General features: G+C 40.0%; 1 pseudogene across 1 annotated transcript in view; it reads left to right on the plus strand.

Moving 5' to 3' along the window:
* LOC144020341 (uncharacterized) overlaps positions 1-25,879 on the plus strand; it is a 62,456-nt pseudogene that overhangs the window by 13,106 nt on the left and 23,471 nt on the right. Inside the window, exons 19-47 of the transcript XR_013283855.1 lie at positions 772-898; positions 1,166-1,254; positions 3,104-3,243; positions 3,333-3,545; positions 4,988-5,051; positions 5,154-5,243; positions 5,423-5,626; positions 5,763-5,841; positions 5,957-6,116; positions 6,225-6,320; positions 7,996-8,146; positions 9,220-9,305; positions 9,964-10,041; positions 10,195-10,350; positions 10,434-10,496; positions 13,018-13,099; positions 13,204-13,483; positions 13,551-13,640; positions 13,730-13,832; positions 15,273-15,359; positions 16,233-16,325; positions 18,386-18,469; positions 18,672-18,822; positions 18,939-19,079; positions 19,880-19,972; positions 23,489-23,687; positions 23,763-23,925; positions 23,998-24,098; positions 24,459-24,547. The product of XR_013283855.1 is annotated as an uncharacterized LOC144020341 (transcript). The remainder of the gene's footprint in view (positions 1-771; positions 899-1,165; positions 1,255-3,103; positions 3,244-3,332; positions 3,546-4,987; positions 5,052-5,153; positions 5,244-5,422; positions 5,627-5,762; positions 5,842-5,956; positions 6,117-6,224; positions 6,321-7,995; positions 8,147-9,219; positions 9,306-9,963; positions 10,042-10,194; positions 10,351-10,433; positions 10,497-13,017; positions 13,100-13,203; positions 13,484-13,550; positions 13,641-13,729; positions 13,833-15,272; positions 15,360-16,232; positions 16,326-18,385; positions 18,470-18,671; positions 18,823-18,938; positions 19,080-19,879; positions 19,973-23,488; positions 23,688-23,762; positions 23,926-23,997; positions 24,099-24,458; positions 24,548-25,879) is intronic.

Raw genomic sequence — 25,879 nt, forward strand, 5'->3', positions numbered from 1 at the left:
GGTAATTACATCAACTTGTCATGAATAGCAAAACACAACATTTATAATATTGTTGATAAAAAGAGGGATTAAATTTAGGAACCTCCTGCATTTTTTGACAGTGTTATTGAAGCTATATAGATAACCCTGTCATAACTTTACAGGGTGCAAAAAAAACCTTAATATGTTTGTTTTAAAATCCATCCATCCATCCATCCATCCATCCATCCATCCATCCATTTTCTTGACCTCTTATTCCTCACAGGGTCACGGGGGGTGCCGGAGCCTATCTCAGCTAGTTTTGGGCAGTAGGCAGGGTACACCGTGAACTGGTTGCCAGCCAATCGCAGGCTGTTTATTTAAGTCTTGTCAATTCTTGCTCACTACTGAAACTGCATATTGTGGTATAAAATGCCACTCTGTCTGGAATGCTGCTTTTACCTGTTTGTAAAAGCATAAATGCATTCTACAAAGTAACTTTTAGGGTCATTTAAAGAGAGTACCTGTAGTCTGATTACTTGTTTGGAAAAAGTTAACACATTTTTTAAGTTACAAACTTGTCCTTATTAAGTAAGCAGTAATTAAGATCATCTTTGACTGAAGCGTTAATTCACCCAATGTCATATTGTTTGTTGGTTCATCACAATTTCAAATTAAGTTGTCATAACAAAGAGACACTAACGGAAACTGTTGAGTAGTTTTTTTATTTTTTTATTTTAAGTATTTCTTTTTAGAGTGCCCATGGCCCATCGAAATCACCGTCTCTCATTACTCTTCAAATCTCGTTCTAAGGTCAGAAAAGCGACCACGAGGACATTTACTTGGACGACATTGGAATTCTTTCCCGCGTGCATTTCCCTGAAAGCTGGCTTTGGTCTGATAACGAATTGCCTGCTTGTTCGCAACATACGCCGAACTGGTAAGGAACTCAAACTGGTCTATACTTATATGCTCTCAACATATACTAGATAGGTACTTACAGGTACACTTGCACATCACATAAGATCCAAGCACAAGAGCTTTGTACAAAATAAATAAATAAATAAATACTTAATATTACCTCTGGCAATAATTTAATATTTAGTCTTTTTTTTTTTTTTTTTTTTTTTTTTTTTTTTTTTTTTTTTTTTTTACTTAGATATACAAACAACCTGTGCAAAATTATTGAATGTTGTCTTTGTTTCAGTGACACCACGTCGTATATGACATCTGTTCCCATCCAAGACTCCATAACAACATGGCAGTTCATGGGTATTAGTCTATCCAAAACTCATGGTGAGGAGCCACTCATTTCTTTTTTTTTTTTTTTTTTATTTTTTTTTTTCTTTTTTTGAAGAGCTCAGAATTGTTCATTCGGTAGTCTTACCGATTCAACGTCTTGTCATCATTGCTCTTTTCTTTTTTTTTTTTTTTTTTTTTTTTTTTTTTTTTTTTTTTTTTGTGTGTGTGTATGTGTGCGTGCGTTTGCGTGCGTGCGTTTGCGTGCGTGCGTGCGTTTGCGTGTGTGCGTTTGCGTGTGTGCGTTTGCGTGTGTGCGTTTGCGTGCGTTTGCGTGCGTGCGTGTGCGTGCGTGCAAATACTTATAAATTTATACTCATTCATTCACCTAAAACCTTATAAATATCCCATTACCCTTCGCCTTAACCAGGTACTTCAGAATCTTGCCAGAGTCGTGAGATTTAAATGGTCAGGAGACCAGAGAAAAGGTCAGAAAAAAAAGAAATAAAGAGAAAAGAAAGGTAAATCAAAGTGACATCCAGCACCGACCAAACACTTCCTGCCTTCCCCATGATTACAAAATCAAAGTCTTACGCCAACCCCGGAAGCCTCTAAATTCCAGCAAATTTAGCGAGATCTCAAGAGCCCAGAGGAAAAACTAAAGAGAGGAAGGAGGGAAGGATCGATAAGGCAGAGTGAGATCAATAGAAGCCAGTACATCCAATCCATCAAAGTGAAGTCCAGCACCAACAAGACCCCTCCTGCGTGGTTACAAAACCGGAGTCTTATGCCAACCCCAGAAACCTCATACTTCTAATAAATTAAGATCTCAAGTGACCAGAGGAAAAACTAAAGAGAGGAAGGAGGGAAGGATAGATAAAGCAAAGTGAGAACCACAGACACCAGCACCAACTGATTCAAGGGGCTGTGGGAGGGAGAGGGTACTTCTGTTGAGTTTCAGTAGATGCTGGTGCGACGGATCTGGCATGCATAAGGACCACCACCAAAGAAAGAAGCCGTCAACCGCGGTCCAGCAAAGCGAGCACCCCCCCCCCCCCCCCCCCCCCCCCCCCCGGAATCCCCAGGCCGCGGCAGCACCAAGGCCACCCCCAAGCCACCCGAGCGGACACCGGTCGGCGAGCCGACCCAGACACCCGGAACACCCCCGCCCCAGCCCCGGCCCACACCCCCGAGCCCAAGGCCGCAGAACGAGGCCCAGCGGGCCCCCACAGCGCCCCACCGGTCCCCAGCCCCCATCCCCCCACGACCCCCCCGCACCCCACCCAAACCCGCCATCCACCACGACCCAGGCCCCACCACCCCCGACCCCCAAACCCCCGAACACACCCCGACCCCCAGCACCCAACCCCCCACCCACCCATACCTCCACCCCCCCCCCCAAACAAGCCGCCCCCCCCCGACGGCCGCCACCCCCCCCCGCGAACCCGGCCCCCCGCGAGAACCCCCCACCCCCCCCCCGGAAACCGGCACCGGGCAGCAGCGCAGAGAGGGAAGATGTGCCCACCCCACCTCCAGCCGCGCGAGATTTGCACAGCGGCGGGAGGGGGGAAGCAGAGGAGGAAGCACCAGGGGAGAAGGCGGAACACCAGAACACCGAGCCCGGTGGGGAGAGGCCCCGGTCGTCACGCCAGAGTACAAGTGACACCTAACCCTGTTACTGAGTCCGCCAGCTCGCCGACTGGCGAGCTCTACCCTACACCGTGAATGTGGCCCCACCCAGTGTATATACAAGTGTGTGCGTGTGGTGCATTAAAATTGGGAGCAGGGAGCCACTCATTTCAAATTCTCCTTAAAACCGAAAACCACTTATAACATATAATGTCATGCTAGCTCTGAATGCTCTTTCCCGTTGAACCTTTTTTTTTCACTTTGTGCCATCTTGTAGGAATCTGTGTCAGCGAACCTTTAGAGGTGATAGTAAAGAAGGAATTCTTCATTGACCTCAAGCTTCCTTATTCGGCTGTGCGTGGAGAGCAGATTGAAATCAAGGCAATCCTACACAACTACAGCCCTGATAAAATCAGAGTAAGTCGATGTATGTGTTCATGCTGCTGTTTTAAAAGATGAAAACACTCTTAATAGAATAAACATTCAGTTCCATCTTTGTGTTTGAGGTGCGTGTGGATCTGTTTGAGATGCCGCGTGTGTGCAGTTCAGCCTCCAGGCACTCAAAGTTCAGCCAGGAGGTTGAAATGGGGAGCCAAACTACGCTAGCTGTCCCCTTTATCATCATTCCCATGGATAAAGGAACGTTTCCTATTGAGGTCAAAGCAGCTGTGAGACACTCAGATCTTTCTGATGGAATCATGAAGTGGCTGGAAGTGGTGGTAAAAGAACATTCAAGAGTGGCTATTGAAATGTTCCATCTAAAAATTTTCAATTTTATGTACAGATTACACTGTTCATGAAAAACAAAAACACTATTATTTAGTGTTTTAAAATGTTTGTGAAAAAGAGTCTTGTAATCAGGCAATTTCATGTCCCTGTGAAGTTAAAGAAAATGTCTAAATTCCACATAATACAAAATTCCTGTTGGTAACAAACCCGCCAAATATAATCACTAGCGACACTAGATACATTCTCCGCTTCATATCGTGGGACATTCATACTCAAGGTACCTTCCCAGTGCGGCTGATATGTGGCATTTTAATGCATTACACACACACTCCTCATGCGGGCGATGAAGGACGAGGGGAGCCCCGGCGCACTTAAACTATCCGTTTCCCTTGAATGCACTCTAAAGCAGCCAAGCCAGCCGCAAGTACGACACACGGGGTGGACGCACGATCAGGCGGTCTCCAATCATCATCTGCAAGTGGAGATCTTGCATAGACAACAACTCCTTCTGCATGTTGACCGCAGTCACCACACATGCGCTTGCATCCCATCTCTGCTAGATTTAATTGGATGAATGAGGGGAGCCGCTTCAATTGGCCAGGAGTCATCTGTGTTCCCTCCTGCAACTGCACACATCTCTACAAAACGCCCTCTTCTATCTGCGCTAGTCCAGCAAAATACCAAAAGAAAGAAAATTTCACCTACAGAACTGTCTCAGAAAAATAGAATATTGTGATAGTCTATTATTTTTTTTAATGCAATTAAATAAGCAAAAATGCCATACATTCTGGATTCATGACAAATCAACTGAAATACTGCAAGCCTTTTATTGTTTTAATATTGCTGATTATGGGATTTTATTTACTTGGTCTGAGGAAATATTCTAATATTTTGAGATAGGATATTGTGAGTTTTCTTAAGCTGTAAGCCATAATCAGCAATATTAAAATAATAAAAGGCTTGCAATATTTCAGTTGATTTGTAATGAATCCAGAATGTATGGCATTTTTGCTTATTTAATTGCATTACAGAAAGAAAAGGACTTTATCACAATATTCTAATTTTCTGAGACAGTCCTGTATGTGCACAGTTAGACTATGCTTTTCAGTCGACTTGAGATGGACATGAAAATCGGGCCTCAAATCTCCTCAGTTGAGTGCTGCGTAATTCATAGTTTTAAGAATAGGAATAGAACACAAAGGAGAGAAGAAATGTCCATCCAGCTATTTTCCCAACCGCTTATTCCTCACAAGGGTCGCAGGGGCACTGGAGCCTATCCTTGCTGGCTTCAGGGAGTAGGTGGGGTACACCCAACCGGTTGCCAGAGAAAAGACATACAGTATCCTTATTATATTTTGTCATTTAAAATTATACATTACAAATGTATGTTTTTATTTTAATTGTTTTTCTTGTCTGTTTTTTGCTTTTCCAGCCTGAAGGCATCCTGACTAAGTCTCACCAGATAGTACATCTTGACCCTGCTAGGAAGGGAATATGTGAGTTTCAACTTTCCACATTCTACTGCAATCTATGGCAAAAATATTGTAATGTTTTAATAATTTAGTGCTTAATCAAAGTTGTGTGTGTGTACACTGTAGATGGTAAACAAGAAGTCATTATCAACAGTCAAATTCCCAAGAAAGATGTGGTACCAGGCACAGAACCTGTCACACAAATCTCTGTGACAGGTGAGATATTTAGGTTGTATCTATCCATCCATCCATCCATTTTCTTGACCGCTTATTCCTCACAAGGGTTGCGTGGTTGTATCTAGCCATCTACAAATCGTGCTGACTCATAAACAAAATTGCAACAATAATACAATATGTGCTGGTGTTTTAAGCTGTGCATATTTGTGTACATACAGGTAGAGAAGTGAGTGTACTGCTAGAACATGTCCTTGCTGGGACATCAATGGGTAATTTGATTATACAGCCTAGTGGTTCTGGAGAGGACAACATGATCCACATGACCAAGCCTGTAATTGCAACCATCTATTTGGACAAAACCAACCAGTGGGAAAGTGTGGGCTTTGAGAAACGTGATGAAGCCCTGCAACACATAAAGACTGGTAGGTTGATATGATATTGTTCAAGGAACGGGCATTGATTAAATTAAGTACAACTCTTAATCACTGTACACTGAGGAGGTGATGAAAGATACTGTAATTGGATGTCAAGGTGGTTAAAAAGTCTGTTTGGGCACAGGCTATGCAAATGTGCTTGCTTACCGGAGAAAAGATGGTTCTTTTGCTGCCTGGAACAATCTGAGCAGTAGCAGTAGCTGGTGAGTCAAACAAAGAATAAAACAATATATCTGTCATTATTCTTTCAATAATAAAGTCAGACTTTTGTGTATGTAAATGAATAGAACGTAAGTGGTGTGCTCTCTCGTCTTTCAGGTTGACAGCCTATATTGCCAAAGTGTTTGCCATGGCTTACCCGTTGGTGACAGTGCAAAGAGATGTGATCTGTGATGCTGTCAAGTTTCTTATTCTCAATGCACAGCAACCTGATGGCATGTTTAGAGAAGTAGGAAGAGTGTTCCACAGCGAAATGATTGTAAGGGCTATCGTTTTTCGTTGCTGTGAATTGATCTTTTTGACAACAATTCTGATGGTATTTTTATCTCTGTTTTGTGTGCGTGTGCATGTATATGTGCGTGTGTAGGGTGACGTGAAGGGTGCAGACTCGGACGCATCTATGACGGCCTTCCATCTCATTGCAATGCAGGAGTCAAGCGCACTTTGTGCTGCCACTGTTAACGTGAGTACTGAACCCAATTTACTTGTCAAAATCTTTTAACTACTGGCCTTAGAAAGGGACTCCAAAATGTGATCGACACAAAATTGCTGCATCATATGATTCACCATGTCACCCTCTTTTTTTTTGTGTTTTTTTTGTTTTTTTTCCAATCCACATCGTGTTGATCAGGATTATCCTTTATTGTCCTAGTTTAGTAAGGCTGATGATGTAATTGATGGTGCAGCTTTTTAGAATATGTCTTCATCCCTTAAATAAAATAAAAAATAAATAAATAAAAAAGAGGATGTCTGACGCTATCCCTTACCAATGTCCTTGCTATAGTGTTCCATTTATGTGTGTTACATATTTACCAGTGTAGACAGTGTGTGTATTGTTGACGTCATCTCATTTGTGACACTGTTTACAGTTTCGTCCCTCCCGTTCCTCGCAAGTGCTTGCTTTCTTTCTTTCTTTCTTTCTTTCTTTCTTTCTTTCTTTCTTTCTTTCTACCATATGGTCGGGCACAAATTCTTGATTTCCGGATGCGAGGAACTAATGGGGTAGTGAGACCGGCTTCAGCGCAAGTAACGTAACTGTATTTCCGCTTGAATGAAAGGAGCCGACGGGGCAGTGGAGTCTGCCTGGCCGGCTAAGGGGTAGTATTGAGTGGGATGAAATACGACTGATCTTCTTCCATTCTTTACAAAGGTTTAATCCACTGCATAGGCACACACCAGGCTCAATGTTTCTAGCTATTTGCACCAATTGAAATGATAAAACTTGTCAGTGCTCAAGTACAGACAAATAAGAATGAATTCATCTTTGTGCCAGTGAAAAACATAATTGGTTTTATATTTTCATATCTACCAAAAATGTATAAAATACATTATATAAACCTGTTTGACATCTATTAAACACGACACAAAAAGGAGAGGACATTCAGTTCAGGGCTCGCGAGGAGACAGGAGAGGAACTGACTGATACAATTCACTCCTGCACTCTCTGAAGATTCCTCTCCTCATCCTCTGTATTTATTTGGTTTTCCACGCCACTAGTTACATGGGTGTTCAAACCCTAAAAATCTATATGCAAGGCATAGTTGGAACACAGTGTACTTGTTTGTCTATGTGTTGTGCATGTGAGTGAAAGATTGCTGAGTACGTGTGGTCAAGTTTGCAATCATTTCTTAACAGAAAACAGGTGACCTCAGCAGACTGGCTCGAACCATTCTGCTGCGTTAAATGTTGTGGTTCTTCAGCTTTTTGAGTCATTTTCAAATAGCCAGGCTATGTGAATGTGAGTGGGAACAGAGCAAAACATTCTTCATTGCAAGCAAAGCAGTCTTCATTGCAAACAGAAGCAGTTCTTCATTGCAGCAAATATATGATAAGATAACATATATGGCTAGGCTATGTGAATGTTAGTGCAAAGCAAAGCATTCTTCATTGCAAGCAGAAGCAGTTCTTCATTGCAGCAAATGTATGATAACTTATTATTTACAATTATTCCTACAGTACATTATACAAAAATAGCTCTCATCTGTGAGCGCTGTTTGTAAGAGTTTTGCACAAAGATACTCACCTAGTGGATTCACTTAGACACCTTTTTGTGTTATGATCTTGTAGCCGACTCATTTAACTCTAATATTGGTACCAATCATGGTGCCCCTTCTTACTTTCTCCTCTCTTCTCTGCAGGGTTTTGAAGACAGCGTAGCCAAAGCTTCCGCTTACTTGGAATACCGTCTGCCCAGACTCACCAACCCTTATGCTGTAGCCATGACATCATATGCTTTAGCTAATAAGAATAAGCTGAACAAGGAGATCCTCTACAGGTTCGCTTCCGCAGGTGAATTCTAAAACAGCGTTCATTTTACTTTTTGTCTTTGGCATTATACATACAAAAGTAAATAGTTGATTATGTTTACCATTGTTATAAAAAAAAAAAGAAAAAAAAAAGGATAATGTAAATTGACACACTGTAGCCATACTAATGAGACTAAGGGAAAAAAAATGGATATACTGTAAGAAAAACAATATTTATTAGGCTTTACACAATCCAGATTTTTGGAGCCTATCACCGATTGCCAATCAATCAGAGAGCTTGAAAAAAAATATATATATATATGATATCCGATTAGAAGATGGAGCAATTCATCAATTGTCCAATCAGCGAGTTTGAGAAAAAAATGATACTGATGCTCCAATTCAATCAGAAGATGGAGAAATATATGTATTGTATTTAAACAAATTGTACATTTACGATCCAGTCTCACGCCTGCCATAATGAAAATCCATGTAGAATTGATGCCCATTGAAATGCACTGGGGAAAAAATACTCTCAAAACAAAAATAATAAACTAACGCAGATAAATATTAAATGCGACATGTAATGTTTATATGTTTACAACATCACCTTCTCTGACATTAATGGCAAAAAAATGCATAATCACCAGTCATTATGGGGGCCGGAGGGGGTTTGCTAAACCTTAATATGCATGCTCAAAGAAAGTATCAGCATCTGCAGGTGAATAAGAGGATGAATACAGATTACTATAGAAATTTATTATTTCTTTAGAAATTAAAAAACGAGTCTGTGCATTCTTGATCATTTATCAGTAAGGTTTTTATTGCATTCCGTTCTTGTCTGTTCCTTTCCAGTCTACGGATGTATGCTGAGCTCCTCTTGTCTTCTTCCACCCATTTCGCTCTTGATTGAATATACGCTCTTCTTTTAGGTTTGAGATGTAAATGTTATCTAATGAAGGTTACAAAAATAAGAGTTTTTGTGTGTTATCTTCTCTTAGATTTATTGCAGATATTCATTTTTATGTTTTATTGTATTTTAGATAATTATGTAAAATGAGATATTCCCGGTAACTGAAAAGGAAATATTTTACAAATTGCATGTCTACTTTCCAGAACTGTCCCATTGGCCTGTGCCTCGAGGACAAATGTATACACTGGAGGCTACAGCCTATGCTCTTCTGGCTTTGGTCAAAGCTGGGGTAAGTTAATTTGATTTAATATGGGCTATAGAAAAAAAATCTGTACATTTTTTAGATATTAGGCTTTAGCTTTACACAGTCAAGTTTTTTTTTTCTTTACACATTCAAGTTTTTGCGGTCAATCAGTGAGTTTTTGGGGGAAAAAAATCAGACCAATTCAATCAGAAGATGTTGAACAACTTGTATATTTACTCTACAGCCTAACACAAGGGGGAGGGACGACAAGCACAGGACACATTTAATGAGACAAGGAAAACATAACAAAACAGTGATTACGATAGTCAAACGACAACAAAATAACAAAACTAATTAAACCCAAACCACGACACATCAGTTATCGACCTCCTTGACTATTAATAATCAGTATCAGCATTGGCCCGGAGGAAAAAAATAACAAAAAACATATAGGTCTATCACTAACTATGACATTAGGGGCGATCACTAATCATGCACACAATGCCAATTATCAGCCGTTCACGATCGAGCCGATCAGATTGGCGTAAAAGTCTTCCAGAAAAAAAAATGTTTGAGACTGTTGTCCTGCAATATTACAAAGAAACACTTTTGACAATTGTTGATAGTTCCTACATACACTTTACATCCAGTCAAAAAAAACGAAGGAAAAAAAAAACACTGTTCCTTTTATGTGTTCATAAAGGCCTTTGAGGATGCCAGACCAGTGGTGAGTTGGTTCAAAACACAGGGATTCGTGGGCAGAAGCAATGGATCAACTCAGGTGAGGAAAAGATTTGATCCCAGTAGAGATCCGGACGTCCTGCAAAATGGTGGCGCTAACACCTATTTTGTCATGTGTGACGTCAAAGTCCGGCTCTCTATTGTAATGTCATCTGGGTTCAGCTGAATCTGTTCCCCATTTTCCTCTGTTTAGGCTACAATCATGGTGTATCAAGCTTTATCGGAATACTGGACCAAGGCCAAAGAGCTCGACTATGATCTGGAAGTGGACATTGAGATACCGGGCAGACCAAGACCACACAAATTAAAATTCAACAGGCAACACCAACATGCTACAAGAACATTTCAAGTAAGTGTGCCTAATATTGAATCAATTAAGCATTCCTGCTATTGTCCATTTTTTTAAGATATGTGTGCATTTTTAACCCATAGATAAAAGGTATTAACCAAGATGTGAAAGTGGTAGCCAAAGGTAGTGGAGAAGCAACATTTACAGTAAGTCAATTACTTATCTATATTCTGGTAAGCTTTTGTTACCAACTGTAGTCAGGGTTGCACATAAGCAGTGCGCATGAGCACCGAAAACATTTGGTGATTCAGTGCGCATTTACAAATATAAAAAAAAAAAATTGCAATAGAGTCGTCTGTTGATTGCAACACTGACTGCCGGCAGAGCAGGAACTCTAAAAGTCAATGTCAAGTAGCAACTGTAAGGATTCCTTTCTCGGGTTAATTTCAGAATAAAAGACTATGGGGCCTATTCACTAAAGGTTTTGCGTCGCCTTTGCACCGCGCTAACCGGGAAAAATGGAGCAATCTGCGAGCGCCTAATTCACTAAACACGCTCAGATGGGGAAATCCGTCACTAAGTGCTCTGCCGAACAGATTGCGTCACGGTGCGCCGGTGGTATTTGCGTGTATGTAAATGAGGTAATTAGCATACATTTGACGCAAAATATGCCCACCCCAATGCAAATGAGACTCATTGATATGCAGCGCCTAATTCACTAAACACGCTCAGATGGGGAAATCCGTCACTAAGTGCTCTGCCGAACAGATTGCGTCACGGTGCGCCGGTGGTATTTGCGCGTATGTAAATGAGGTAATTAGCATACATTTGACGCAAAATATGCCCACCCCAATGCAAATGAGACTCATTGATATGCAGCGTCTAATTCACTCACGCCAGCGCAAATAGCAACACCGCGTTTGCGTGACGCAAATAACGTTTTTGGAAAGCATGTATTAACTGCTGCAATCTCAATCATGACAGCATTGCTTGCCATTTGCAGCACAACGTCCACGGCAGATCACGCAGAGAGGAGAGAAAGAGAGAGAGAAAAAAAGAGAGAGAGGGGGAAATATTTCCGTGTTAGTTTAGGACAACATAACGTAACCCGGGCTGATTGGCCAAGAGTCAGACAGGGAGGCATTTTACGATCATTCTTACGTGCCAGATGCATACAGTACGGCCAGGCCAACCTCTGAAAATATACGATCGCAACAATAATTTGTACTTTATGAATGAATGACGTCGTTGTCGTCCTCTCTGCTTAATGGCGCTCTAAACGCTTACTCTTGGTCCAACCTCGCTTTCTGATAATGTCATCTTTCTCGCAACTGTTACTATAACAAGCATGTTCTTGGCGCAAATCCATTGCCATGTGTGGTAAATAATCCAAGCTGTCAGTTTTGTGTGTGTTTTTGTGCCGGTATATGATGAGAGCAATATCCTTAGTGAATAGGTGGGTAATACCGGACGCAGCGCATTCTTAGTGAATATGCCCCTATTTGTCTTGCCACTTGTGTGACCCTTGGTATATATAGTTTGTTCAAAAAAATGTAGGTTAATTAAAAAGCGGTGGGAAAAAAATAATAATCAGTCATATCAAAATGACGTCTCTAAAAATAACATTCATTCACTATTTGATCAAGATTTACCCAACAACATGTATACAATGTCTATTTGTTTTTTGCTTTACTATTAAAGTGTACTATGAGTAAATAATTAAATAAATAACAAACAAAAAAACCACAACAACAACACCATTAGCTCTTCATTGGACTCCGAAATCATTACCAGGGAAAATTCCTTTCTTCCCTCCACTGCTCTGGAAATAAGAATGTTGTTAGCACTGAAGACCACAGTTAGCATTGATGCTATTCTTAGGGAAAAAAAAAAAAGGGGGGGGGGGGGGGGCAAAATCTTTAAGTTGGCACTGAAGCCACTTTGTTGCAATGAGATAGATGCCACGGAAGAAGCGGGACTGTTTTTTGCACATCAGTTTATTTCCGGTTCGGTTTGCGACGTGTGGGCTGAGTCAAAAATACTTGTGCTTTCGACTTTGTACCCCTGGGTTGCGCGTTCGCAACCCGGACCGGAAATAAACTGATGTGCAAAATCACGTCCTGCCTCTTCCGTGGCATATACCCCATAGTTTGCTTGCACTGCTGACACGCATGCACATCAAAATAAAAGCAATAGGGCAAATTAGTTCGATTAATTATCCATCCATCCATTTTCTTGACCGCTTAATCCTCACAAGGGTCGTGGGGGGAGCTGGCGCTCTTCAATTAATTATTAAATTAATAATAAATGGACTCAGGAGATTCAGAAAACCAGTCAGTACTGACTCAAAACAAAACTGCACCTTTCAGAGTGGCCTTTCATTGTGGGCAGTCTCAGATTTAGATCAGTTTAGTTTGTGAACAAAATTTGAGCGAAATGGTGATATTGTGTATTTGGAAGAGGTTTTAGATCTTTGGGTTCATCTCATAAGAAATTGGAGAAAAAACAAACATGTTGCCTTTATATTTTTGTTGAGTATATGAAAATTCATTTCGTTCATGCAATTGATAGGCTCCAACTCACCGGCAACCCTAGTGGTGATAAGTGGTCCACTGTTAAAAAAAAAAAAAAAATGGATGGATGGATAAATCTTTATATGGGAGAAGTGATGAACGTTCACAACTCTTTAAAATGAGTTCCATCATATTGCTGTTGTCAATCTGACAGATGGTGTCCCTGTATTACGCCCTGCCTTCCACAAAAGAAAGTGACTGTCAGAAATTTAACTTGTCAGTGCAACTTATCCCAGGTAATTTTAATACTTTATCACGAAATAAAAATTTTATGATAAATGATAAATGAATTTTTGCATGAAATCATGATTCTGCTCATCTATGTGTGATGTGTTTCTAGAAAAAATTGATGTGGAAGAGAAGATATACAAGCTAAAAATAGAGGTCATGTAAGTACAATAAGAACAAGAAGACTGGCAAGGTTGAAAGTTGGATCCCCCTGCCTGTCCCTGAGTCCCACTGAAAACATAAATAAAATCAGATTCTTTTTACATTTCTCATGTAATAATGTAATGTGGTATCTGAGCAGGTATCTGAACAAAGAGCATGATGCAACCATGACAATCTTGGACATTGACTTGTTGACTGGCTACCGTGCTGACAAGGGAGACCTGGACTTGGTACGAGCCCTCATAGACAAACCTGACATTATTAATATAACTTGAGACAGCTTTGGATTGTATGTAGCTGTCCAGAGGACATGCCCCCACCATTTCAAAGTACGAGATGAACACAGTCTTGTCAGAGAAGGGCTCTCTCATCATCTACCTGGACAAAGTAAGACGGACAGACATGTCTTCACCTTTGCCTGACACTTTTTCCCCTTTTGATCATCTAGAAATACTTGACTTTTGTTTCTTACACAGGTCTCTCACCAACGTTCTGAAGAAATCAGCTTTAGGATCATCCAGACCCTGAAAGTTGGCGTCTTACAACCGGCTGCCGTGTCTGTTTATGAATACTATGATTGTGAGTCACAAAGACACTTCTGCCTCAGACTGTGCTTCTCTGGTGCAGAGAAAGATAAGTTTTTTCTCCCATTTGTGAGGTCAAAGGTTACTATTGGCTGCCCTTCTAATTCCTCTTCTAGTTCATCTCACGTGTTTTTTCTGAAGTTCTTTTCTGTGGACTTTGCCTTGTGCATTGGGAACAGAAGACGACCTTCCCCAAAATTTTCCCCAAAGTTTGAAGGATATATTTGTCCTAAACCTCTTAAGATGAAGACAAGTCAGTTCTGTAGAGGTGGATATTCCGTTGTTACGTAGGCCAGTCAATGATGGATGCCCACCTTTTGGCGAATGCTTCCGCATGTTCGGTGAGTGTTTTACGTCATGAAGGGAGCATGTTTGCGTCAGGTGATCTGGGTCTGCAACACCCAAAATTCAGTTACAATAATATTTTCTATGCAACCCCACTAGTCGGAACACGGTAGTCTGAAAATCCCCCCCTTTTCATGCATCTCAGGGGGAGGCTATTTTCCTCCTTACTGTTATCTGAAAATAACATCACAGTTGGTCAGGCTTCGGGTAACGACCAATTAGCTTGGGAGTTGCATGACTAACCGAAAAAACTCAGAAAACAGGTGAGGCTCACCTGTTTTCTGGTTCACCTGGTGAGCCGTGATTGGCTGTTACCTGAACAACTAAAACGGGTGGATTTTTTATTTTATTTTTGCTTTATTGATTTTACATAAACACAGTATTAGTCATAATACCGTGTTTAGATTAGTGGGACTATTGCGGCATTCCAGGATAGTCGGAAGTCAGACCTTTTCAAGTTCAAACCAGGAAGTGTGTGTACAGGAACGCCCCCTTGAACTTGGAAATTTTGCTTGCGAAGCCTGGCAGGATGATCCCATTTTTAAATGCACGTTTAATATTTAAGTACCCCCCCCCCCCCAAAAAAAAAATGCAATACGTATCGAATTGCCACTAATGTTTTGGGATGCGGATTGCATTGTGACAGAAGTGGCTCATCCCAGCCCTAGTGGCAGTAATTATATTACATAGGTGGTGTAAGTCCTTACATGAGACTGACATGTTTCTACACCATCTTCCTGCTACGGATACCAAAAGGCCAATTTCGTCAACGTAGCTTGTGTTGGACCAAATGGGTCGACCGCCGCTTACCTTCCACAGCTGGGGCCTGCAGGTGGGCGCCGCTGAGTCCCGTGTCGCTTGTAAAGTTTGCTCTCTCTGAGTCGCTGTCGTGCGCGTGCTTCAGCTACATTCTATGTTACTGCAACAGCTAGAATCAGCTATTACACACTGTACCTTTAAATAAGAAGTTTGTCTTAGGACTGTAGTCCATGTAAAGCAACTTTCTAATATATTTCGCAGCTAAACAAGATAATTAAAAAAAAAAATTGCATTTCTGTTAGATCACTAAAAACTGCTTGTCTATTTGTAGACCAAGATTGTGTGAAATTCTACCATCCCCAGAGGATAACTGGTCAGCTGCTGAAACGATGCACAAAGGATGAATGCACCTGTGAAGGTAAAATGGAAGGCAACTTCCAATTCACTCAGACTGTATCAAGAAACGCGGCAACGAAAAACAGCTTCCATCTCTGTAGAGACTCACGTTTGATATTGATTTCTGTTAATGTTGTTGCATTATATATGGAATATTATATTATATTATTTTTATTATTTTCCAGTTTAATACATTTTGTAGAAACTTTATTTAGACGCATGCCGCTAGTGTTATTTACGTCGCAACGCATTCAGTGCGAAGTGACTTAGAATGACGGCTGGCTCTCTGCTGAGCCAATAAAGAAAGCAAAGTAATCATCCGTTACGTTCCGAAAGGGAAAATCAAAACTCTCGAATGCCTCTGGTGAATGACGAGAGAACGGTGTGAGGGAGGGTGACTCCCAATCGCATGTTGTTTCTTTAGGAAGACCACAAGACTTATCACGCCTCAGGTAACGGCCAATCACGGATCAGCTTGCAAACCCGACATGGGCAAACTCAGAGAGCAGGTGAGCCATGATTGGTCGTTACCTGTTTCCTCAGCACGTGTGATGTCATCTTCAGTCGACAGCAAGTGGGAAAATGTGTTTATAAAGGTATTAATTGTACATGAAAAATAATGAAGTTATCAAATTAATTCTGGACAAAATATCTTGAAAATTGCTAAATGAGTCAAGTATGCCTTTAACCCTTTTTTTTTTCCAAGTGGTATGAAGCATGTACATGATTCTATGACAAGACAGTTATTGAGTACAGGGTACATACTAAAAAATAAGGAGACGGTTGTGATGTTAGCCTTGACTCAGGAAATAACATTCCACTCTAGTAGTGAAGAATGGGACACTGATAACGTTGGCAAACGTGGATTATTACTTTTTTTTTCCTTTCCACCCAGAGAACTGCAGTCTTCAAAGGAAGGGTCTTGTCAGTTTTGATTTGCGCAGCAACAAGTCTTGTGAGAATAGCCCGACTAGCAAGATAGACTTCGGTAAGAGCAATTGTACAGGATATTGATTTCAGTTGATTTAATTTGTCTTAGTAGATAATTTAGTCCATGGGCTAAACCAGGATTTGGTACTACTCAGGGTGGCAAAATCTAGTAACGACGTTTCAAAAGGTACAAGTCATGATGAGATCCGGACGTCACGTGACTATTCCCCGAACACGCCCCCCTCTGGAAGGAACGAAGCCGATTACTTGCAATGGGCGTACTCGCGTTTATCCGTCAACTTTCCATCCAAGAGAATTCACACTCACTTTGATGAAAAGGACATGACATACATGCTCAAGACAGAACCGACAAGGTTGGATGATATTATTGTTGCCTATGAAGCTTCCGGCTTCAACTTGGCAATGCTGGTACATGGAATTGCCCCCTCTCTTACCTGGTGAGTGCTTGTTTGTACAATTTGGATTATTTCCCAAAATGCCATCTAAATTTCATGCAAGTCTTGCAGTGTATACTGTATTAGCAACTTAGCATCTGCTGATTCAGCCGGCGCCGCCTTTATTAATGCCTTAAAAACTTTTGTTTATGGTGTTGGTCAGTTATTAAATTCAACTGTGTATTATCTGTGAAACCGTAGCAGCACAAATGAACAAAACAGATTATTTCCCCACATTTCAAGTGCGGTGAGAGGCTAGCTTCATGCAAGTTAGCATACAGGTGCTCGTCAAAAATTAGAATATTACCAAAAAGTTGAATAATTTCCATATTTCCGTTAAAGAAGTCAAACTTTCATAGATTATAGATTCAGGGACCACAATTTAAATGATTTCAAGTATTTGTTTAAAATATAAACATCCATCCAGCCATCTTCTTGACCTCTTATTCCTCACAAGGGTCGCGGGGGGTGCTGGCGCCTATCTCAGCTGGCTCTGGGCAGTAGGCGGGGGACACCCTGGACTGGTTGCCAGCCAATCGCAGGGCACACAGAGACGAACAACCATCCACACTCACACGCACACCTAGGGACAATTCGGAGCGCCCAATTAACCTGCCATGCGTGTCTTTGGAATGTGGGAGGAGACTGGCGTACCCGGAGAAGACCCACGCGGGCACGGGAAGAACATGCAAACTCCACCCAGGAAGGCCGGAGCCTGGACTCGAGCCGGAGACCTCAGAATTGGGAGGCGGACGTGCTAACCACTCAACACCGTGCCGCCAAAATATAAACAAATATACCAAATAAAACTTTATATTTACATTATTTGGGTTTCCAGCTCATAAAACCCTGAAAAACAGGATTTCAAAAAATGTGAATACTGTGAAGAAATCACCATGCGTGCTTCCCCTTGTCTTGCATAGGGGAAAAAAAGGATGGATGGATGGATGGATGGTATTTTCAAAACGGTATGTCAATCTTCAGTAGTTGGTTGGGAATCCCTTAATCACTGCTTCGATGTGCCGTGGCATTGCCCAGGGGTCCTGGAAGCCCAAGCTTTCTTGATGCTTGCTGTCAGCTCTTTGTTTTTGGCTCTGGTGGCCCTAATTTTCCTCTTGATAGTACTGTATTACACAAGGAAAACAAGGGTCACAATTCAGTATTATGAGGAAAACGCTTTTGCACCTCCTCGGTCCTTGCTCGCTTTCTGATAATTTCAACTTTCTCGAAAACTGTTCCTCAGTATTGTTCAAGTTACTTTTGAAAAGTAGAGTTATAGTTACTTCTCTCAAAAAGCAACTACTTTACTAGTTCTTCAATTATGAAAGTAGATACATTAAGTTACTTTACTTCAAAAAAAAAAACAATAATATAAAAAGAATATTTAAAAAAGCTTATTTTTTTTTGTTCTGTCATACAGTAAGACGAAAGACAGTTCCATCATAAAACTATGAAATATAATATATGCTGATAAAGGTGACAAAGCTACCACTTAGTATGGGTTACCATACCAAAAACAATCTAAGGACATGAAACTTTTGAAAAATTGTGACTAGATTTTGCCACCTTGAGTGTTACTGATAAGTGAAATTTTGGACTTTGGCCCATGGACGAGATGGAGAGGATGAGTAAGTAAAAGGATAACGTGTAACTCTGTCTTCAGTGTACCGCATACAAATGGAACAAATTGAAACTGGTCTGCCAACTGACATCTATACAGCACGGGTGACCCAAGTCATTAAAGAAGGTGAGATTTGATTTCCAATGACCTAGGAAATATATTTTTTGACTTACATATCACTGGTGTCAGGTAGAATGATCACATCTCCAAAACTATGACTTTGCACGGAGAAAAAAAATGGTTTGGGCTTGATAGTAACAATATTTTTCTGAGAATATTGATATGGCCATCAACATATTTTCTTTCTTCTCCCATGCTGCTATTACAGGAAATATAGATTCGGGTGCCCAAGGCCAATTGCGCACGTTCCTCAGTTCCCCTCACTGCAGGTATTCTTTAGGAATGGACAGAGGGAAATCCTATTTAATCATGGGTGCATCGAAAGATATTCACACTGACGGAGATGACCAGACACAAACGTGAGTCTCTGGATTTGTACTGTCTGTGCAAGACCAAAGCTGATTGTCTTTTTTTGCATCACGGCTTTGTAAGGTATACATGAAACATGACATTGTTTTCACCTGCTTCTCTTCAGGTTCAGCTATATGCTTGAAGAGAACACCTGGATCGAATACTGGCCTACACCTGCCGAGTGTCAAACCCCAGAATACAATCATACTTGCTTAGGAATGGAGTTCCTGATGAAGAGACATGAATATTTTGAATGCGAGCAATAGTCCAGCACATTCAATGAAAATCACTATTCTCATCATGTATTTCTTCTCGCTTTATTTTCATTAAATGTTACAGCATGCTAATTGCAAATGGTTATGAATCTCACCGTGTGTTTTTCACATTTCTAATTAAATAATGCATTAGTGGATGGTTATTTGTCACTGTGTGCCCTGCGATTGGCTGGCAACCAGTTCAAGGTGTACCCCGCCTACTGCCCGAAGCTGGCTGGGACAGGTTCCAGCACCCCTGTGACCTTTGTGAGGAACAAGTGGTTGTGAAAATGGATGGATGTTCAAAAGGACTAATAAAGACTCAATTATCAAAGAATCTGAATTTTCTGTCAATTTCATGGTTCAGGCCTGATAACCAAAGAAGCATGTCTTTCAGCAATGGGAAAAAGCTGGAATACCTGTAAAAAAAAAATGCAAACGCGCAAACTCCACACATTTGTATATCATCCATGTGAATTTTTGTTGTTGTTCTTAAATAGAAATAATGTTAAATCAAACCTAATGTTATATTGCAGATTAATCAAATCATCCAAATATAGTTACATTTGTTTATTTGTGCGTTGTTCTGGATATTTTTTGTCTTAATTGTCCTTTCGATCAAAAAGAATGTCAGTTAAGCATGCCATTGATTTTTAAGTGTATCTTTCGTAGACCTTTGCCAATTTCAGCAGTTTGGCAACTGCTTACGGGAAATGATTTTGTTGTGTTTCCCACTTTATGGGAGGAGATTGGTGGCGAGGAATATAAAAAGGGGAGCGTTGCAGTTCTGAACTCCAAATTGACAACTGTTCAGGATCAGAGAGACCATGCGCACAACTCCTCGGTGGCTGCTGGCCTCGTTGGCCTTTGCCTATTTGTCTTCTGTGGTTGATAGCGTTCCACTGTAAGTAGATCTGCATGTATTATCTTCGGTCATGGAAAAAAATATTAGCCCGCATTGTTTTCTCCAATTTTTTTGGGAAATTTTAATGCCTGAAACTACTTTGTGTTTATGACTAACAGAAAAGTATAGGGAGACCAGGGCTTGGTGTCACACTTTTTACACTTTTATATATTTCTTGGAATCGATACATCATAATACAAAATTAGGATCAGATTAAAAAAATAAATAAATTCTCAGGTATTTTGTATTTATTTCATCTTAATATTTAACAATTAAATAAAGAAGATGAACGTGTGACATGTTGCCCTACTGATTGTCAGGTAGGTTGTCTCACTATATGGGGTAAGATGTCACACTGAATTTTGCAATTAATAAAGGAGGGGCACAATTATTGCTATTCTCCATTTGTTTGTTTGTTTCTTTCTTTCTTTCTTTCTTTCTTTCTTTCTTTCTTTCTTTCTTTCTTTCTTTCTTTCTTTCTTTCACAGTGAACATTGAAGTTAGCCAAATCTTCAACATAACTGCTTGAAACTGCTTGAATGTAGGCCAGGACTCTCAGTCTCAAATGTCTGTTTTACTTCCCTTAATTAACCCTTTCAGGGACAGTAGTCACTCATTGACAGCTATATGAATACATCTTTAGGAAAAAAATATGTTTAAGTGTCCTGATTTAGGTTATAACAAAACATGCATGAAAGGACTACACTAGACAACAACTGGATTTCCATTCATAAACACTCAAAGAAAACCCGACAAATAAATTTCCTCGCTCGTCAGACTCATTATCTGAATGACAATTCTGGTATACTTAACCAATTTGCCAGGGGCTAATTTTTTATTGGTTCATTCATTCTTTGCATGTCACATGGTAACCCCAAAATGATTGAGACACGTTGGCCCATACTTTCATGTTTTCTAATACCAGCTCTAGTTTAAAGTTATCTTAAACCAAAACAATAACCAAGGTCTGACAAGATGCCTTAATCTCTCCTCTAATAAGTTCACAAGTATCACTACTAAGATTATTATCTACAAGATGCCAGTTTCAAAATATATAAGTTAATATTTTTTTACTTGGGGTTGTGTCAAATATTTAATCATCTCAGTCCACAAGTGTTCAACTTTTTTAGATGTGCCCTCTAGTGGAGAAGATAATTGCAATGTGACAACTTACTCATTTAACAAGCCCCGGCTACATGTCATGTCTAAAAGCAATATTTTGGCCAGTACAATGCCATAGCCATTCATGTAACAATGTTATTTACCCTGCCAGGCTTCTTGTCTATTTTTCATGAACTATAAACTTTGGCTTAGCCCACTCGCATAATGATTAGCAGACCACTTGTTTGCAGTTCCACAATTATTTAGGTCAAATACGGCCAGACAGCCTTTATTTGCTTTGTTTCATCAAACATAGTTCTGAGTGAACTCAGGGCCTCTTGGATGGCTGCAGAGTCATCATCATCATGAATCTGTGAAATAAGTGAAAATGAAACATTGCATACGAATGTAAAGGATGTTAATAACATGGATGTTTATTCTGGTATTTTCGCTTTAGGTTTATAACTACAGAAATCTGGATCAAACAGTGTTACCCAGGCCTCACTGGCATCGTATCAAAAAGACGGGGCAACAATTCGTCATTTATGACACGTTTGCATAAGACATTTTCCTCTCATTCACAAGCTGGCAAATCATTTGAGTTTGCTTTTGTCATACATACTAAATGTATACGTAATTTTGACATATACATAAATGTGCCTATACATACGTAACATGCATATACAGACTAGGGATTTCACAATAAAAGAAATATCGTGATATCGCGATATTAAAACTGCCACAATACCGTCGTCGTCATGTCACAATATTAAAGGCAGCACATCTGTTAAAAAAAATAAAAAATAAGTCAGGTTGATTTCCAATTGTTCAGTTCTAGCACCCTCTGGTGGCTAGTTTTTTAGTGCAGTTTAATTTTCACAAGGCATGTTTTGGCCCTTCTATGTTTAAAATCCACGCTAATGGCCAGATGAAGGGGAGCATAATATGCTTGTGAACCAAGTCAATATGTGGAGGAACTCAATGTATGCGTGCATTAGCAAGTAAATGCCTCAATATTAAGCGTTATTAGAGAGTTGTAGGTTGTTTATATGCGTTGCTATGTACAAAAGCACCATATTGTGTTGTTGTTTGTTTTGTTTTCAGTATGAGATCTTTTTTTAACAATATTGTGACCTTTTTTTAAATAACGCCACCTCACCACAATATAGTGATGATTACAGACATCACGTGTGTATAGATACATATAGAGACGAATATATGTGCATGTACACACTTTGCTTAAAGTGGAAGGCAAGGCAAGTTTATTTGTAAAGCACATTTCATACACAAGACAACTCAATGTGCTTTACACAAGGAAAGACAACACATAAGCATCAAGAAACAGTGGTTAACATTCAGAGGAAGAAAAATAAATGAAAATAGGTTACAAAATTTCCTAAAAAGAACATACAGTAACAATCTTAAAACATTATTCAACAAACTTTAAAACATTTAACATAAGGAAGTTTAAACTACTACTACTACTACTACTACTACTACTAATAATAATAATAATAATAATAAAGAAAACTTAATTAAAGCTGTTTAAAATGCAGCCGATTTTATCCATCTCAGGGCAGGGCGGCCATTTTGCCACTTGCTGTTGATTGAAGTTGACATAAAGGTTGCTCAGGTCTCAGGTAACAACCAATCACAGCGCAGCTTCAGGAAACAGGTGAGCTGTGATTGGTGATTGCCTGAGACCTGAGCAACATTGATGTCATCTTTAGTCGACAGCAAGTGGTAAAATGGCTGCCCCCTGAGATGGATAAAAATGGCCGAATTTTGCTGCATAACTCATATTCCACTTTCGCAATATTAAACAGAATAACAGATTTAGACTAGTGTGGATGCATCGAACATGTTTTTGTTAGAAACAATTTTTTTGTGATGACTTCCCCTTTCAATACACCTACTGTAGGGTCAAGTACGAGTGAGGTTGCCCTTGATGGGCTGTTCAGAATATGGTCGCGACATGAGCCAAATGATAGAAAGGGAGGGAAATAATTGCATTTATTAATGTTCACTGCAACGTCCATCACCATCATGTAGAGTGAAAAAGAGAAAACAGATACACAAATCCATCAAATCTGTCATTAAAAAACAACTTCACAAAGTACTACAGCATGGAATGAGAAACAATCACAACAGTATGTTGTTTATAATAACTAGTGCAATTTTTAAAATTAGAAGCCTCTTTATTATTATTATTATTATTATTATTATTATTATCATCATCATCATCATCATCATCATCATCATCATCATCATTATTTATTTATTTATTTATTTATTTATTTATTTACTTATTTTAAATACAGCTCTGCTACTCAGAGTCAGTATATTGTGCTGGTGTACCTAATGTTGTGACTCAAGACTGTAGGTCCATATGCTGTATGCTTATATGTGCTGCAGGAAGGTGATGTCTTCCCCCAACCTGTTGCGGGTAGGAACAGCAGAAAACATTTTTGTGGAATGTCAAGACTGTACTGGGGGTAACATAAAAGTGGACATAAATGTGATGAACCATCCAACCAAAGCCGAAACTCTTGGGTTGGGTGCGTCTGTGACCCTGACGAGTGCTAACAACTTCCAAGGCTTTGGACAAATTACGGTAAAAGAGAGACACTACAAGTATATTTTGGATGTCTTTGATCACTTGAATACAACATATCTGTCTTTGTCCTAGATACCGGCAAGGGAATTTAGTACAGACCCCACCATGAAGCAGTATGTGTACCTGCAAGCTCAATTTCCTGGTCAGCTGCTGGAGAAAGTTGTGTTGGTCTCCTTCCAGTCTGGATACATCTTCATCCAGACGGACAAGAATCTCTACACCCCCGATAGCACAGGTGGCAATGGGTGGAATCATTATCAGCTATATGGCTCAAAACTACGTATAGCAACTAAAATCTGTCTTTCAGTGAACTACAGGATATTTGGACTGACGCCTGGCATGATACCTATCGACAGAGATGACCCAAATTCATATGGTGGTGATGCAGCCGTAATGATTGAGATGATGGTTAGCATTTTTATCTAAAATGTTGCCAGCAGATGAAGAGCCTCTCAACACAACAGAAAATGAAGTGATGTCATGAAATGGAATGGATGTATGGATGATAATGGAATGATTCGATCTATTTTGGCTATACTGCAATCCTGTCACACGATAAGTACATTAAGGGGATTTTCAGGCCAACCATGGAAGCCCTTCCCAAAAACTAAAACCCAGACAATGAATATGCAAATGTATCTCAGTGTTTCTCAACCACTGTGTGACCTCATGCTCCCTGAATGACTTATTATGAAGTGGCTCAAATACATGATCAAAAAGCCAGTTGTGAGGCTGATGATAAATGTGTTCAATGTTCTTTATCCTTAGACCCCTGAAGATGCCATTTTACCTGTTGACCCAATCTTGCTGAAATCAGGGATCTACTCTGGAAGCTACAAACTTGCTGAGATTGTCAGGTGAATTTAAAAAATGTTTTTCACTAAATTCTGTATGTTTGGTTTGACTCCAAATGGAGGATTTTTTTTGTTTGTTTACTTTTATTCTACATATACCCAAGGCAAATTCTATAAAAATGTAAAAGTGCGACCTCTGTACGAGTACTCAACTCTAGACGACGGGGACAAAAGTCCAGTAAAAGAAAAACTACTCGGGTTATGATCGCGGCTGGCATTCATCCCAATCATGCCCTTCCAGTACTCACTGTGAGCATTGAAGTCATCCAGTAGAACGAGGGAGTCCCTAGAGCGAGCACTCTCCAGAACACTCTCCAAGGATGCTAAAAAGGTCAGGATCTGTACCCTCACGGTTAAAACCCAATTTATGCCTGACTATCGAGTCAGAACTTCTCTGCCTCACACATTGGCTTGGGCTCTTTCTCTTGAGTGAGCTTTTGCAGTCATGGTGCAGACCACCCAGCTCTCTACAAACGTGACCCTTTTAGCCCCTCTCACAGATGGTGAGAACATGTCAAGGTGGACCCACAATACCGCTTCGGGCTCTACCTGGCCTGCAACATCACAACTTTTACATGGCTAAAGGCCTCCCCGACACATGATGGAGCAGAAAAATTTACTGACACGCCCACCTCGGATGATACTTTTAAAGCTCCAGTGTGTATATTTTAGTGCCATCTAGTGGTGAACTAATAATTAATTCAATTTAACTCTGACTGTCAAACGTTATCCAAAAAAACAACCCCGACAGTGCTAGCGGATTTTGAGCATTTTCACTCATCATTCAAGGCAAACAGAATATTGTGCACTATGACTACATAAACATGGTGGATACCATATGCAAGATTGGATTCCATTCTTTCATTAGATAAAAAAAAAAAAAAGAAAAAAAAGTATGCTACCTTATTCCGTTCTTGAGTAATCACCATTTGAAAATGGGTAATTTGAGTGCCATTAGTTGAAAACAGAAAAAGATAAGGAGAAAAAAAACAAGCTTTTTGTGAAAAGATACATTTTCTGCACAGCAGTGATTTCAACACTAATATTTTTTTGTGACGCTCCGTGAATTAGATTTGTGCCAAAGGCTTTGATCATTCATGGCGTCCTTGAAAACGTTCTATTTCATCAGATTTAATCAGATACATCACGTTTCATTGTAATTTGATACACCTTGATCCCATTGAAAAGAGATACAATGCCGCCATCTCCTGGCCATAGTTAGTGGGTGTTTTTGATTTCAAAACTCCATTGACCAGGCAGCGTTCCACAAGGTGTTGCATTGCCCATTGATTCGAAACGAAACGAAACAAAACAAAACAAAACACGTAGTTGACA

Source organism: Festucalex cinctus, chromosome 6 (genome assembly GCF_051991245.1).
Source record: "Festucalex cinctus isolate MCC-2025b chromosome 6, RoL_Fcin_1.0, whole genome shotgun sequence".
In the NCBI taxonomy this organism is placed as follows: Eukaryota; Metazoa; Chordata; class Actinopteri; order Syngnathiformes; family Syngnathidae; genus Festucalex; species Festucalex cinctus.